This window comes from Thermobia domestica, chromosome 10 (genome assembly GCF_964235325.1).
Source record: "Thermobia domestica chromosome 10, izTheDome1.hap1.1, whole genome shotgun sequence".
Classification (NCBI taxonomy): domain Eukaryota; kingdom Metazoa; phylum Arthropoda; class Insecta; order Zygentoma; family Lepismatidae; genus Thermobia; species Thermobia domestica.
The window spans coordinates 263,950,028-263,965,099 of record NC_137463.1 but is presented as its reverse complement, the minus strand read 5'-3'; positions in this window follow the sequence as shown (position 1 = coordinate 263,965,099).

Genomic DNA, 15,072 nt, shown 5'->3' with positions numbered 1-15,072 from the left:
TTGTTTATTATGTTAATCAATGACAATCACATACATTTGAAAAAATGAGTACATTACAAAATATATACATAAGTTACTGGCTATCGTTTTTAAAGAAAATGCAATCTGTAAATTGCAATTATTAAAGAGTAGAAATAAAAAAAGTATATACTGATAAGCAAGTTGTGTAATTTGCCATTTTTTCATGATCCCATTGTCTTATCACACGAAATACCAATGGGGTCATTTTGACCCCTCACCATCATTTATCACACTTTAACTTGAACATTAATTAACACTAGAAGCACGAAGCAGTCATTTTGACTGCTTTAAGAAACATAATTTCGTATCACTTCTGTAATATTTTCGCTAAGGCCCTGAAATTCATTGACTTTTAATATTTTTCTGCCCACTTATTGATAGCATTAATAATAAGTTTATGCTTCTTTTTACAGGGGCGCTATTGTCAGTTATACCTAGAAGCACGAAGCAGTCATTTTGACTGCCTTATAAAGAGTATAGGAAATTAGTGTTTCTGTTTGTAAGTTACATATGGCAGTATTAAATATTTCTTATTTCTAGGCAAAAGAAAAATTGAAACCTTTATTTATTGTAACTTTAGAGAGAAAAATTTAAGATAACTTATTGTTTTATTAGGTATATTGTGATACATATTTCCTACTATAACTTCATTTTTTACTGTGTTATGAGATATCTTTCAGTGTTTTATGGTCAACAAACGAATTAGTTCAGATACATGCGGCCAATATCTACATGTGCACTTGGAGTTATTTGAGCTGATCCGTGTACATTGACGTTTTACGATGAGAACTCAAGAAATACTTCGAGTTTTACATGATCTCTTAGAAGATGAGTCTGATAATTCGAGTGAAGGGTATGCAAACTGGAGTGATTCTGAACCTGAAGAGAACATTTTACCTTCCAGTGATGAAGGAGAGGAAGACAGCGATGCAGACGACAATACCAGTAGTGGTGACACTTTTATTGCTCCAGATGGAACATTGTAGAAACAATTAGATTTGGGACAAGGTGACGTTGTTCGTACATCAAGCAGTATATTGTTCGCGAAGTTCCAGGACCGACAAATTTTGCGAAGTGGCAAGAGTCTGAGGAAAAATGTAGTAGTGCTTTTCGTTTACTATTTGATACATCTATGATGAGGCATATCCTAAAGTGCGCCGTTTCTGAAACATGTAGGTAATTGCAGACAACATGAACTTTTAATTCTTTCAAAACTACAGTCTTATTTGGGCCTTATTATTTATCGAGGTGTTTAGGCATTGTCCACTAGGGTCCTGTGGAAAAGATCAACAGGGCCACAATTTATAGGAAAATAATGATTAGGGATAGGTTATGTGAAATTAAATGGTACTTGATACTTGATGAAAAGGCACAAGATCAGCATGACGCCAAGGTAACAAATTCACACTCGAGTTGGAACTGTGGGATGAGTTTATGGATAACGGCATAAAATGTTACAAACCACATTACAACGTGAACTTGACGAGCAACTTTGCCCTACGAAAGACAGTTCGATTTCTGCAATATATGCCAAATAAACCCGATAAATGTGGCATCAAAATCTGGTTACTAGCCGACGTACAATCAATCTATCCTCAATGGCTTTCCATATCTGGGTAATTATTTGTAACGTCGTGCTGGGACACAAGCGTGCTGGGACACAGTCTAGTTTGATAAATCCTTTTACTGGAAAAGGAATAAATATGACAAATGTAATAACTTCTTCACAACAAGGAAACTAGCTGAAAGACCTGTATCACTGTGATGTTTACCGCGATTAGAGTGGTAATGAAATAGCTGTCTACAAATGTAAAAGCAATAAAAGTGTCTGTGTGTTTGTGAGTTCTATGCGTGAGTCAGTGTCAATTTCTAGGACGCTATAAGTAAAAAAAAAAGAAAGAAATGAAAATGTATTACAATCAGACTGAAGTTTAGTGTAGATATCGTGGATCAAATGATGGAGAAACACAAAGAAAGTTGTGGGTATTGATTTCTGGAAGATGTACAGAGAAGCTACTGGAAAGAACTTCATTTTTTAACAATATCTCTAACGTTTTGCCTAAGATTTGATTATCAGTGTCACTGCGCTTCCTCACACAAGCAAATAAATGTCTAGTACGGTTGTGTAAAAAAGAAAACAGCTGACATATGCTACAAATGATGAAAGTATGTTTGTGGAAAGTGTGTACTGCAGAGATCCGAAAGCGAATTATGTGCTCCAAGTATGGGTTACTTTGTGATGGTCTTCTCCTAAGAAGATATTTTTGAAAGATATCATAGCCAATATTATTTTACAATCAAATTTAAAACCTAAGAGTGACAGTAATCTTCTGTTTCTTTCATTATTTTAGAAATACTCATATTAAATTTATTATATTATTGAACATTTTTAATATTACATATTAATGCCCTTAGTGTTTATAAATAAAAACAATAAAATAAATAATAAGCTTTCTAGCCTTACTTCTAGATGTGTCTCATTGAGAATGTCAATAAAAATGTCATCGTGTGATACCATTTTTTTCTATTTCAATGAAAAACCGAAAGCAGTCAATTTGACTGCTTCGTGCTTCTAGGGGGTTCAAAATGTCCGTGCTTCTAGTGTTAAAATATGCAAAACATGGCATCAGTTTTCTTCTCTCTAACCAGAGTGATTATGTCGTAAATTCCATATTTCAATTATTTTTGTTTTTCTTTAAAAGTGGTCATTTACCTAGAACTACCACGAGGGTCATTTTGACACCTACCTATTTACTTTGAAAATGAAAATAAAATCTTTCAGTTTTGCGTCCGACGGTTATGCTGGCTAGGCTAAAGGAGAAGGTAATGATGCAAAATGAATGGAATGGTGGAATGAACAAAGTGGGAGGAAACGGGTGAACCTCGAGAAAACCCACGCAGACGGTGTTTGTCCACCACAAAGTTCACTTTCTATATTTTTTACTCTGGATGAAAAAATGCATTTTTTGATTCTTGTTTATATTTATTGTCAAGGCGTATTATTGAGGACCCCGAAACAATTGTGAACAATCATTGATTTGTGGTGGTTGTCTTGAAGAACGTGTTTCACTGTTTGCGAATGATGGAGTCTTCAGCTGTAAACGACGTTCAACAGCAGAGTTTCTAGCACAGTTACAGGATATTAGCGATAGTGCTTCTGGTGATGACGAAAGTAACAGCTGGATTGAAAAGGTGTTACAGACCTTGAAAAATAAGATTTTTCCTGTAGTTATGACAAAGAAGTCAAGTATACTGATTCTGATTCTAGTAATAATGAGTCAAGTGTTGAATCTTAGCAAGGTAATTCTACTGAAATTACCTGTAGGCCTACTGAACTCCAGATCAATCTGCGTGGACGATAGTGGATGTAAAAAAGAAGATATGCGGAAGATTACTAAAACATAATATAGTTCTATCAAACCAGAACTCACATCACTCGTTATGGATGATGCTTGTGCAAGCGCATTCAGGCTGATTGTAATCGATACTCTACTCCGAAATATAAAGAAGTGTACAGAAGTTTAGGCCCGTCTAGTTTTAGATTATTCTAACTGGTCAATTTCTCTCGATGAGTTTGATGCAATTATTGTCTTGCTGAATTTCCATGGTGGAATGAGGATGAAAAGCTCTAAGTGTAAAGTTTCTTTGGTCTGGGAAGCTTGGGCCGCAGCTTGCTTCGAAATGTTATGCCCAGAAACAGGTTTGAAGAAATAATGAGATTTATAAGGTTTATCTCAAATCTAAGAAGAGTGAAAGACGTAAAACTAACAGGTTTTTGCACATTTTCTTATATCTAGTATCAGTTGATCGAAAACTCCCGAAGGTGCTACAATACCCATACTTAATACACGATTGGTAAGTGGCTCTTTACAATGAAACCTAGCGGTCGAATTATTAAGTTCATGGGTAGCAAGCCGGATAAATATGGAGACAAACTGAAGAACAAATATAGTAAATACAAGTTTTCCATATCTAGGAAAAGATGAAAAGAGGCCAACGAACATCATTCTTGCTGAACATGTAGTTTTACATCTTTTTAAAGTCTGGATTGCATGTAACTTGAGACAGTTTTACGTTTGTACATCTTGCAAGGGAACTAAAATTTAACGAACTAAATTTTCTTGGTACTGTCCTAAGCAACAGGATAAAGGTTCCAGCTTCTGTACGTTTCCATAATAAAGATTTGTATACCACAGACTACTTAAAACCGTGGAAGATATCACACTCACAACATATCAATGCAAGAGAAACAGAGTACTGATGTTGAGCACCCTTCACACTAACGTACATGTAATGAGTTGTCACGAAAATAAGAAAACTGAATGTTTTGTTTTACAATCAGCAGATCTGTTTTACAGAAAATTGGTGTAAACATTGTAGATTTATTTATTTATTTATTTATTTATTTAACACACACCTATTACAGAGCCAATTGCTCCAATTACAACAGGTGAATACAAATTCGAATATACAATTGTGAAATTGCTAAATAATCTATTAGATTAAAATTAATATAAGAAAAAAACAGAAAAAAAGAAAAAAGTCTAAAATAGCAACATTCATGCAGGCTATTTTTTGTTTTTTGAATGCAAAAACATAATCATTACATTACATAAGCAGGGTTCAAAAACAATTGAATCAATTTTATATACTTTTTCCAAAGACATCGTAAAATCCACGATTATTCCAGATTTTATAATATCATTATGTTTCTTACAAAGTCTCACAAGTGGTGAATTTTTATGGGAGGTTGTTTTAGATTTAGATATAACAAATGGTAATCGTACTCTTAAAGATCTACTAGTGCTAAATTTTAACATTTCCAGAAAATCTTGATTAACTATAATACCATTAATAATTTTAAATAGAAAAACATGATGCATTATTTCCCTCCTTTTCACCAGAGACGTATAATTAAAGTCCCTTAAGATAACACTATAGTTCACTTTCATATCATACGCAGAGATTTTGAATCTCTTGTACCATAAATACCTTAAAAATCTTTTTTGTATTGATTCGATTTTCTTTATTTGATTATCATAACAGGGGGACCATACTAATGAAGCGTACTCTAATTTACTTCTAACTAATGAATTAGATAATTTAACTAACACTTCTGCGTTATTTAATTCCTTTGAATTTCTAATTATGAATCCTAAAGCGTTATAGGATTCATTAACAATTCTATCAATATGTAGATTAAATTTTAATTTTGTATCTAAAGTAACACCCAAATCCTTAATTTGTGTTGATCTTTGTAATATTTCATTGTGAATTTTATAATTATATTGACCTGGTTCACTTTGTCGTGAAAAAGTAATAACAGAACAGTTTTTAACGTTAAATTGTTATTTATTATCAATACTCCATTTGTAGCAACTGTCAAAATCCTTTTGTAATTTCTTTGCGTCTTCCATATTATTTATTGCCCAAAATATTTTTAAGTCATCCGCGTTCAACAGACATTTGGAATATTTTATAACGCCAAGCAAATCATTAATAAACAGATTAATGAGAACGTGTTTTGAGTTATTATTGAAATGCCATATGGAAATTCTATTAGGGGTTTCAGTGTAAAAATGGATGAAAATATATTTTGAAACAGAATAAAAGACGCCTTAATTACAATAGGTTACACTCGTGAGCTTTGGAACATCGAGAAATCGAAATGTAGAAAAATGTATAGTCCCGGTTTGGGACGTTAATAAATATACTTAAAAATCACAAGATGAAAAGACACAATCAAATTGATCAAACTTTGGTAGATTGAAGATAACACTGTTCAACAAATTTTGATCGAGAGTATGTAAATTCTTTGAAATTGCGATTTTTGCATTCATTTAAGCATAATATGAAAGGAAATGATAATAGAAGAATTTTCTTAGCTCAGGATGTGAAAAAACGCCCTTGTACAACAGTAGCTGTATATATACAAATGTATTAATATTTATAGAACATTTAAGCAAAATCCTTGTAAAAACCTACATTTCACTTTTTTTATCTATTTCACTGTGATGTGATAAACTGGGGAGTTAAGAAGTACCCTAACCTATAGCTTTCTATACCCTTGTACTTCCTTTTTCAAAATTATGCAAATACCAGTTTCACAGCGATACAGAAAATAAGGTAACCGTGTTCAAGTTAAACATTGACAATTCCGTAATAAAAATCAGTATTAACATCAACACATGAAAAATATGTACAAATACCTTTTTGTGCAAGAACTACACTGTAATGTAGACAAAAGTTTCAAGTGATCCCTTGTACAGGATTATTTTTATTTTATTTTGAGCGTCTTCGCTTGGCTTACCTTTTGTAGGTTACATCTGGAGCATCCCTTGCAATAGTCCAACAGTAGTCGGCCAATATGTTAGAACTCCACTTTCCCTCATATCTCTTCTCCATGGCTGCAATATCTTGATGGAAACGCTCACCATGTTCGTCACTTACTGCTCCACAATCTTGGGGAAAACAGTCTAGATGTGAATGAAGAAACTGGAGTTTCAGAGACATATTGCAACCAAGATTTTCGTAGCACAATAACAACTTTGCTAACAGTTGTTTGTAATTTGTTGTTCGGTGTCTTCCCAAGAACTGTGAACAAACACTCTTCAAGATTTCCCACGCAGCTTTCTCCTTACCTTGGAGAATTTCGTCGAACTTGTGATCTTTGAATAGTTGCCTAATCTGTGGCCCTATGAAAACACCCTCTTTAACTTTGGCATACCTTAATCGAGGGAATTGTCCTCTTAGGTACTTATAGGCCTCATTCTCTTGGTTCATGCTCTTAACAAAACTTTTCATAAGACCTAATTTAATATGTAGAGGGGGAAGCAAAATTCGGTTACGATCTACCAGTGGTTCATGCTGCACATTTTTCACTCCCGGCTGGAGTTTCTCTGGTACTACAATCGCTTTTGCGGTAATGAGATCTACGATCTCTACTGTCCCATTCACATATAAAGCAACAATACTTTGTATACCCTAACTGCATACCTAGCAACAGTGCTATTACTTTAAGGTCACCACAAATGAGCCACTGAAAATCGTAATATTTAATGGCTTGAAGTAAACGTTTCAGGTTTTCATAAAATTCCTTCATATGAACTGCGTAACCTACAGGAATTGAAGGAAGTTCATTTCCAATATGTAAAAGCACTGCCTTTAAACTCACCTTGGACGAATCTATAAAGAGCCCCCACTCCGTAGGTTCGTAATTAATTTTAAGTGCCCTCATGAGACCATTTACATCTGTACATGCCACAAGTGTGTCTTCCATAGTAAAAATGAAGTGAACATCTTCTCCCTATTCCGATACACTGAAATATTTACTTTTTCCTGCAATAAATTCCATTGCTTTAAGGGTGACGCTAAAATTTCGGCTTTGCTTTTCGGGAGGTCCAAGTCTCTGATTAGATCACTTAGTTCCTCTTGAGTAAGTCTATGTGGTTCACATGAAGGTTCTTCTACAACAAACGTAGGGTCCTTCGAAGTACTTGATTCAGGAGCTTCAACTTCTTGATCATCATCAGAAAAAAGGTCGTATTTCTTAGGTGGGTCAGGAACAGGTAGTCCTTCTCTATGTGGAACAGGGCGCATTGCAGAAGGAATGTTAGGATAGATCAAGACCCGCTTCTTCTTCCTGGAAATTCCCTTCTTGACGGAAGGAACCATACAAAAATAACAGTCTCTGATGTGGTCACTTGGCTCCCTCCAAATCATGGGCACTGCAAAAGGCATTGAGCGCCCCTTCCCATTAATCCAATTTCTTAGATTGCTGGCACAAGTGTTACACACAATGTGGGGTGCCCAAGATTTATCTTGGTCTCCAATTTTACAACCAAAGTAATATTCATAGGCTTTTCTTATCAGTGGTGTTATAGTCTGCTTTTGTGAGAAAAATGTCACTTCCCCACACACGTAGCAGAAGCTATCCGCACTGTTTACACAATTTCGCGGCATTTTTGTTTATTGAAATCCTCAAAATGTCACTTGAAATAGTTCCGACAACTATTTAAAAATATACATTCGAAATACCAGTATTTTTTGCGTACTTGTAGTTGTATTTTTATGTCCTGCACTACACAAACGTCACACTCAAAACGCTGATAACTGCACTAAACCTGTTTTTTTCTAACAATAGCAAAACACTACTGAGATAATTAACACAATGAAACCAAGCGTTCATATAGTTTCTCCAGTGTTGCCGGATCAGTGTAACATTTACGCTAAACGAAGCAAATATATTTATTTTTAAAGCGTTATTATTAGACATGCCTGCAAAACGAAAAGTAGAGCTAATATTCAAAAATAACTTTCAAATTCGTGATCAGCACCACAAAATCAATAAGAATTAGTTGGTTTTGTTCAATTTACATTTTCGTTGTTGAACAGTGTAATCTAGCATGATTGATATTCGTTCGTTTAGATGAGCTGGCACATATCACTATCTGGTAGCGAGTGAATATATGAGATTTGTGTATACCATAGTTGAAACAATAAACGGTGCAGGATCTGAAAACGAAGAAGTTTAAATTAATGAAACTAGAGGAGGATCAGGGGAGACAAGAATACCAGATTTAAGTGTCAAAAATAGATTTTCGCTTTTGGAAAGTTCGGAATGCTTTAGTATTGAAGTTTCTAGAATTAAGATAAAGGATAGCATTATATTTTCAGCAAAATAAAAATTGATGCAGCCAGAAACTGCATAGGAACAAAGCTGATTCAATAAGGAATGCACTAAAGAAGAAGAAAAAACAGACAAAACTGTGTGACTTATTACATTCAAACGAAATAACTACAACAAGTTTCGTTGATATTATGCAGGAAACTAGTCGAACTTTAAGAACAAATAAATATTTTTTGAAAGATAAAATGATTTAACTTAAAGATAATAGTAGAAAAGAAAATAATGGGTAATATATAAAAGTACCAAATAATGTAATAAAGGCAATCAATCTTTCCCTTATATAAGAAAAAAGGCGGCTGAAGAACTTTCGCTGTTACAGATGTTGTTTTGAATAGATGAAAAGATTTCTTCCACAATTTGCTAAACACAGCAAAAGATATTTTTTTTCTGTGAGAATGAAATTAGCACAGCAGAAAAGTGTATTCCAGAGCCTAACCGAATAGAAATAATTACTGCAAAGAAATAAAAGAAACATAATTTTCTAAGTTTAGACGAATTCCAGTTCCGAGGGAAAAATTGTTCAATGAGATACCGAAACTCAGTCTCTTCATTAGGAACAAGGAAGAATACTCAGAAGAGTGGAAAGAATAACCCATCGTTCTAAGTCACAGAAAAGAAGACAAAATAAATTTAATAATTATTGACATATCTCTTATTTTTCAACAACCTATAAAATTCTCTCCAAAAAATGTTAGCACGATTGACAGTATTCGCATCTGAAATTATTTGTGAAGATGAGGAAGCACGATGTCTCAGTGATATAGCCATTACCTCTGCTGGTTGAGGTCCCTGACCAAGTAATTGTGTTAAACAACCTCGTGTCCATGGCTTTTATCAGGATTCTTCCGGATTTTCCCACATTCTCATTCCACTAATCCTTCGATCCTAGTTTACTGCCTTAATGATCCATTAGTGTAGATGGTAAAGTTGCAGGTTGTTAAACTAAAATATTGCATATGATTTTTAGTGGATCAAGAAAAATTTGCCCAACAATATTAGTTATTTTGCATTCGTCAATAATTTAAAATTAGATGGGAATACAATACTCTTGTACATAAATTATTTATTAACTTTACAAAGATCTACAACTCGGTTAGTAACGAGACACTATGAAATAGGGTTATTGAATTTTATATAGCCTGAAAGATCGATTAATTACGATGCTTTGAAATGAATCCTCAAATTAAATCCAAGTGGTTAAACAGTTATCCACGAACGTTTGCTTTGAGAACGGCCTCAAACAAGATTATGCGTTGTTACTATTATTGTTTCATTTTCCACTGAAATGCACCACAAGGAAAATCAGAGATAGTAACGAGGCTTACAACTGAGTGATGTAAGGTAATGGGTTGTGCTAATCATTTAACTGTGATAGGGGATGGTATGAAAATTGTAGAAAGAAATGGAGATATTTAGTTAAATGTATGCAGAAACATATCTTTAAAACTAAACGCATTGAAAACTAAATACAGTACATAGAAATTCACCGTGATCATAATACCGCAAATCACATCCTCAAAGGTATATATACAAACTAGGGAATTCTTGTTTCGATTGAGACTGAATCTTTTGTTGGTGGGATTCCGTCTAGGAATTTTCAGCTTAAAATATATAAAACGATAACACTGGTCGAAAAATGAAACTTTTTTTCGCTCCCACGAACGAAAATAGGTGATTCCTATAGGTTTCGAGCTCCTGAGTTCGAATCCGTAGCCCGTTTTTCTCCAGGACGTACCAGTTTTCGGGGAGAAGGGGGGTTTTAAAATTCACCCAAATGTGCTATTCTCCACCCATAATAATTTTCACGTTATAATTTCAATATCAATATAATTTGTGCACATAAAATTGCATAAAAAATCAAGCTTACGTGTCACTTGGTTTTCCTACCCCTCTTGTAATTACTACAGGGTGTCTCGCGTGTCACATTCCAACAGAATTCTGCCAACATATTCACACTCCATTTACCACTGTTGCGCCTCTCCATAGTATCTATTTGCTGGTGAAACCTTTCCCCTTGTTCGTCAGAGACCTTCCCCAAGCTGTACATTGCAGGGAAAAAATTTCAGGTGGCAATGCAGGAACTGTGACTTTAGGGACATATTACGTATCATGTTACGAAATGAAGTAATTAACCTGCCTACAATGTCTTAGTAATCGCGTGACTTATGATTCCCTAAAAGTTACTGCACACTTCTCGAAAGGCCTCCCAAGCCTCACCTTCCACTTCATTAAGCTTAGAAGAAACTGTAGTATCCTTAAAAGCGTCTCTGATTTGAGGTCCCGCAAAAACACCTTCCTTCACCTTGGCCTCGCTGAGTCTTGGAATTAGTTTTCTGAGATGATTAAATGCTTCACCATCCCGGTTGAAGGCCTTGACGAAGAACTTCATGAGCCCTAATTTGATATGAAGGGGTCGTAAGAATATTTTCTCCGGATTCACAAGACGATCACTAGCCACGTTCATCTAACCTAGCACCAGTTGCTTTCTTGGCGGCCATTTTGTGATGTTGTATTGATCTTTGGCTCGATTATCCCAATGACACAAGAAGTAGCAGTGCTTTGTGTAACCTCATTGTAAACCGCTGAAGATGGCAATAACCTTAAGGTCAGCGCATACAGACCGCTGGAACTGTTCGTACTTTATTTTCTGCAATAGGTTTCGCATGTTCTCGTATGTTTCTTTCATATGTAAAGCATGAGCAATAGGGATGGCTGACTTTTCATTGAAAATGTGTAGCAACAATGCCCTAAGACTTAACCTAGAGGAATTTAAGAATAGCCTCCAGTCTTCAGTGTTGTAGTTCAACGTCAGTTGTCCGATAACAGATGGAAGGTCACTGCAATACACGAAATCACCATCACTAGGCTCACCTCTCTTTTCCTATACATCGATATATTCACATCTTGGTTTAGTGGATTCCATTGTAGAAGTCGTGATGCAAGCAACAGGGCCTTAGGCTTGGGAAGGTTCAAATCTCTGATCAGATCATTCAGCTTTTCCTGACTTATCACATGTGGTTCATTAGTGTCAGGTTCTGGAGCGTAATTGGGATCTGACTGTGTACTCGAAGGTTATACAACATCCTCACAAGCAGCAGGTTCTTCATCGGATGAAACACTGCACAGGGTGTATGAGTCTGGTGGTACGGGTACAGGCAGACAAACATCATGTTTCACAGGTCTCCTCGAGGAATCCAAGTTAGGATACTGTATTTTATGCTTCATGTTTCTTCAGAAATCTTTTATATTAGTCAGGCAGAAGTAACAGTTTGAAACATGATCACGGGGCTCGCGCCAAAGCATAGGTACGGTCGCCGATTTTACACCCGAAGTACAGATGGTAGGTTATCTTCAGGAAGGTGACAATGGCGTACTTTGTCCCTTGGAAATCACTTCCCCACATATGTAACAGAATGAGTCTGTCGAATTGTTGCAAGTTCTCGGCATGTTCTTTTAACACAAACGTCAATATTTCACGTAGAAATATTTTTACGTACGGTATACACAGACACAGCGTAACACCATCTTCTAACAAGAAGATCAACTTGAAACCGAAATATTTGTTTCACGCGACAACGTGGTGTATGTCTTGGCGGCTTTTCTCAATAATCTCTCTATCGTCTAGACAAAAGGTAGCCGACGAATGATCGCAAGTTGATTACGAAACCTTTCTCCGTCAATAATGCCTAGGTTTTAGTGTATGCAGTGTGGAACGACAATAAATCTTTGCACCCAAGGGAGGGGGTACGTTTCTGGGGGGTCGTGAGTTAGAGAAAAGAATGTTCCTAGGATATAGCCTAGTAACAGTTCTTGGATTAAGATAAAAATTCAGAATTATACACTCCAAAGCCGGAAAACACATATTAAATACTAAAACTACGATTTTTCTGTCAATTATGGAAACAGCATCCCACCAAGAAAAACTTACCTGCTGGAACTTTCTCGATGAGATATTTGTAACCAGTTTCTCGAATTCGGTACAGCCTTTCGCCCTCGTAAAAAAATCAGAATTATGTACTCCAAACACGGAAAACATATTAAATACGAAAAATACGATTTTCTGTCAATTATGGAAACAACACCCCACCAAAAAAAAAAAAAAAAAAAACCTTACGTGCTGAATCTTTCTCGATGAGATATTCGTAATCAGCGTCTCGAAATCTATGAGGTACACCCTTTCACCCTCGTGGGAGGATTTTCATGCCGACCAGTGTAATTATTTTATTTGTGCTGTGTGGTTGTTAAACACGGCCAGTTACTTTGAGAAAAGAATTCAGACCAAAAGTACTCGTATTTCAAAATAAAAGTCCTGCAGCGATATTCGGGCCCAAGAGAGTTGGGAATGGGGAGTAACATCAACTTCATAACGAGGAACTGCATGATTTATATGGTTTACCTAACATTGTTAGAGTCATTAAATCTAGAAGGCTCAAGTGATCAGACTATGTAACCGAGTGGAAGGAAGTAGAAATTACAAACTGTTAATTGTAAACCAAGCAGAAATAGTCTATTAAAACGATCTGGGCACAGATGGTAAGGACATTATTAAGGCGGATCTAACAGAAATAGGACTACAAAGTGAAAATTTGACCTAGTTTTCTAAGGACAAATATTAATGGAGAACAATTGTGATTGTGATATTGAGCCTTGAGGTTCCCTAGGACATAGGGGAAGCTAGTTAGACATTTAGAGGGCAATAGAGAGTAATCTTTAATCAATGCATATTCTGTATTCTTTTGAAGTGCAAAATAACATTAGAACTACCAGGAAATTAATGTTACAAGAAGTACCAAAGGGGTCATTTTGATCCCTTGTGTTTTAGAGTTTTTTAAGTTGAAATTTAGCGTTCCTTTGGCAACCAAGACTTGATGTGACTTGATATAAAAATTAATATGCTTTGGAATCCACACTAGCTTTAACCAGGTATCAAACCATGGTCTCCCACGCCCAAAATATTGAACAATAGGTGAATAAATGTACACTTCAAATCTTCTTAAAGATAAACTTAGTAACATTTATTATACCAAAAGGTTATGCATTTATTTAAAAATGTAAGATGTGAGCATATAGACGAGTAAATCAAAATTTTTATAATATTGTATTGAGGCATATAACGATAAAATTCAATGCACTGATTCCGCTACATGTCCCGATTTGGCACTTTTTCCTTTTTGGGGTAGAAGTTGGTAATGCTGCTGGCAAATCTTTCGAAACACGCGTTTGTCTCACTTTCTCAGAATGTTCCTTTGCCAACTTGAGAAGACATAACTTCTCCATTTTTCTGTCTATTAATATGCCTATTTGTAATACACTTGTATAAGATATGAGAGTGTATGGCGGCCAAACCAAGTAAGTTATAAAAGAGCTATACCGGCCACTTTCTTCTAACAGCCTTGACAGATACTATCTACTAAGATATTACAAAGGTATTACAAACTATAGGCCTATTTCATTAATTTCAATGCCATCTAAAATATTTGAACACATATTGTACAGTAAGATATTTAATCATGTAAAATCATACATAGTAGTGTCAATATGGTTTCTTACCGGGGAGATCCACTACTACGAATCTAACTAACCTTACGCAGTTTATTTTGGACTCCTTGAACGGAAACAGTTGTTCTATTGCTGTAATATAAACCGACTTTGCGAAGGTATTTGACAAATTTGATCACAACATATTGCTTAACAAATTAGCAAATTTGAGCTTATCAGATGCGTTATTAACTCTAATTAAATCTTATTTAAGAGAACGTGTACAGTTTGTTACTTATAATGGGCTATGTTCAGATAGATACGTGATTCATTCAGGAATACCTCAAGGTTCTAAACTGGTCCGCAGGTAGTCCTAAATTTTACAAAGTGTAGACCAAACTTATTCATGAATGAGTTGAGTTGATTTTGAGTTTAAGGTCCCGTTCAGCAGCGAGTCTACATAAGACGGGACCTATTGATTGACATGGAATCCGAACCACATGAGCTCCCGCCGGGAATCGAACCCGGGTCTCCCACGCCAAAGGCGCGTACGCTAACCGCTTAGACACGGAGGAGCTTTTATTCATGAATGGCCAATATAATACTGTAGATCGTATTCTTATGTTACGCGAAAATTCATGATCACGTGTTCTCAAAGAACGATCCGCAGAGAGATTATTGCTTCGGAAAGAGATAGATATGTTGGATCGTATAACTATATAAGTAGCAACACTTTCTCTGGTAGAGGGTAAAATTGAAACACAGGTCTTGACGCTGATAACAACTATCAACCGTTCTGGCAATTTATGGTTATCGTAGGAGATCCATTTTAATCAGAAATAACAATACGATGTGTTGGAGGATATTGTAGTAATGCAAGTCAG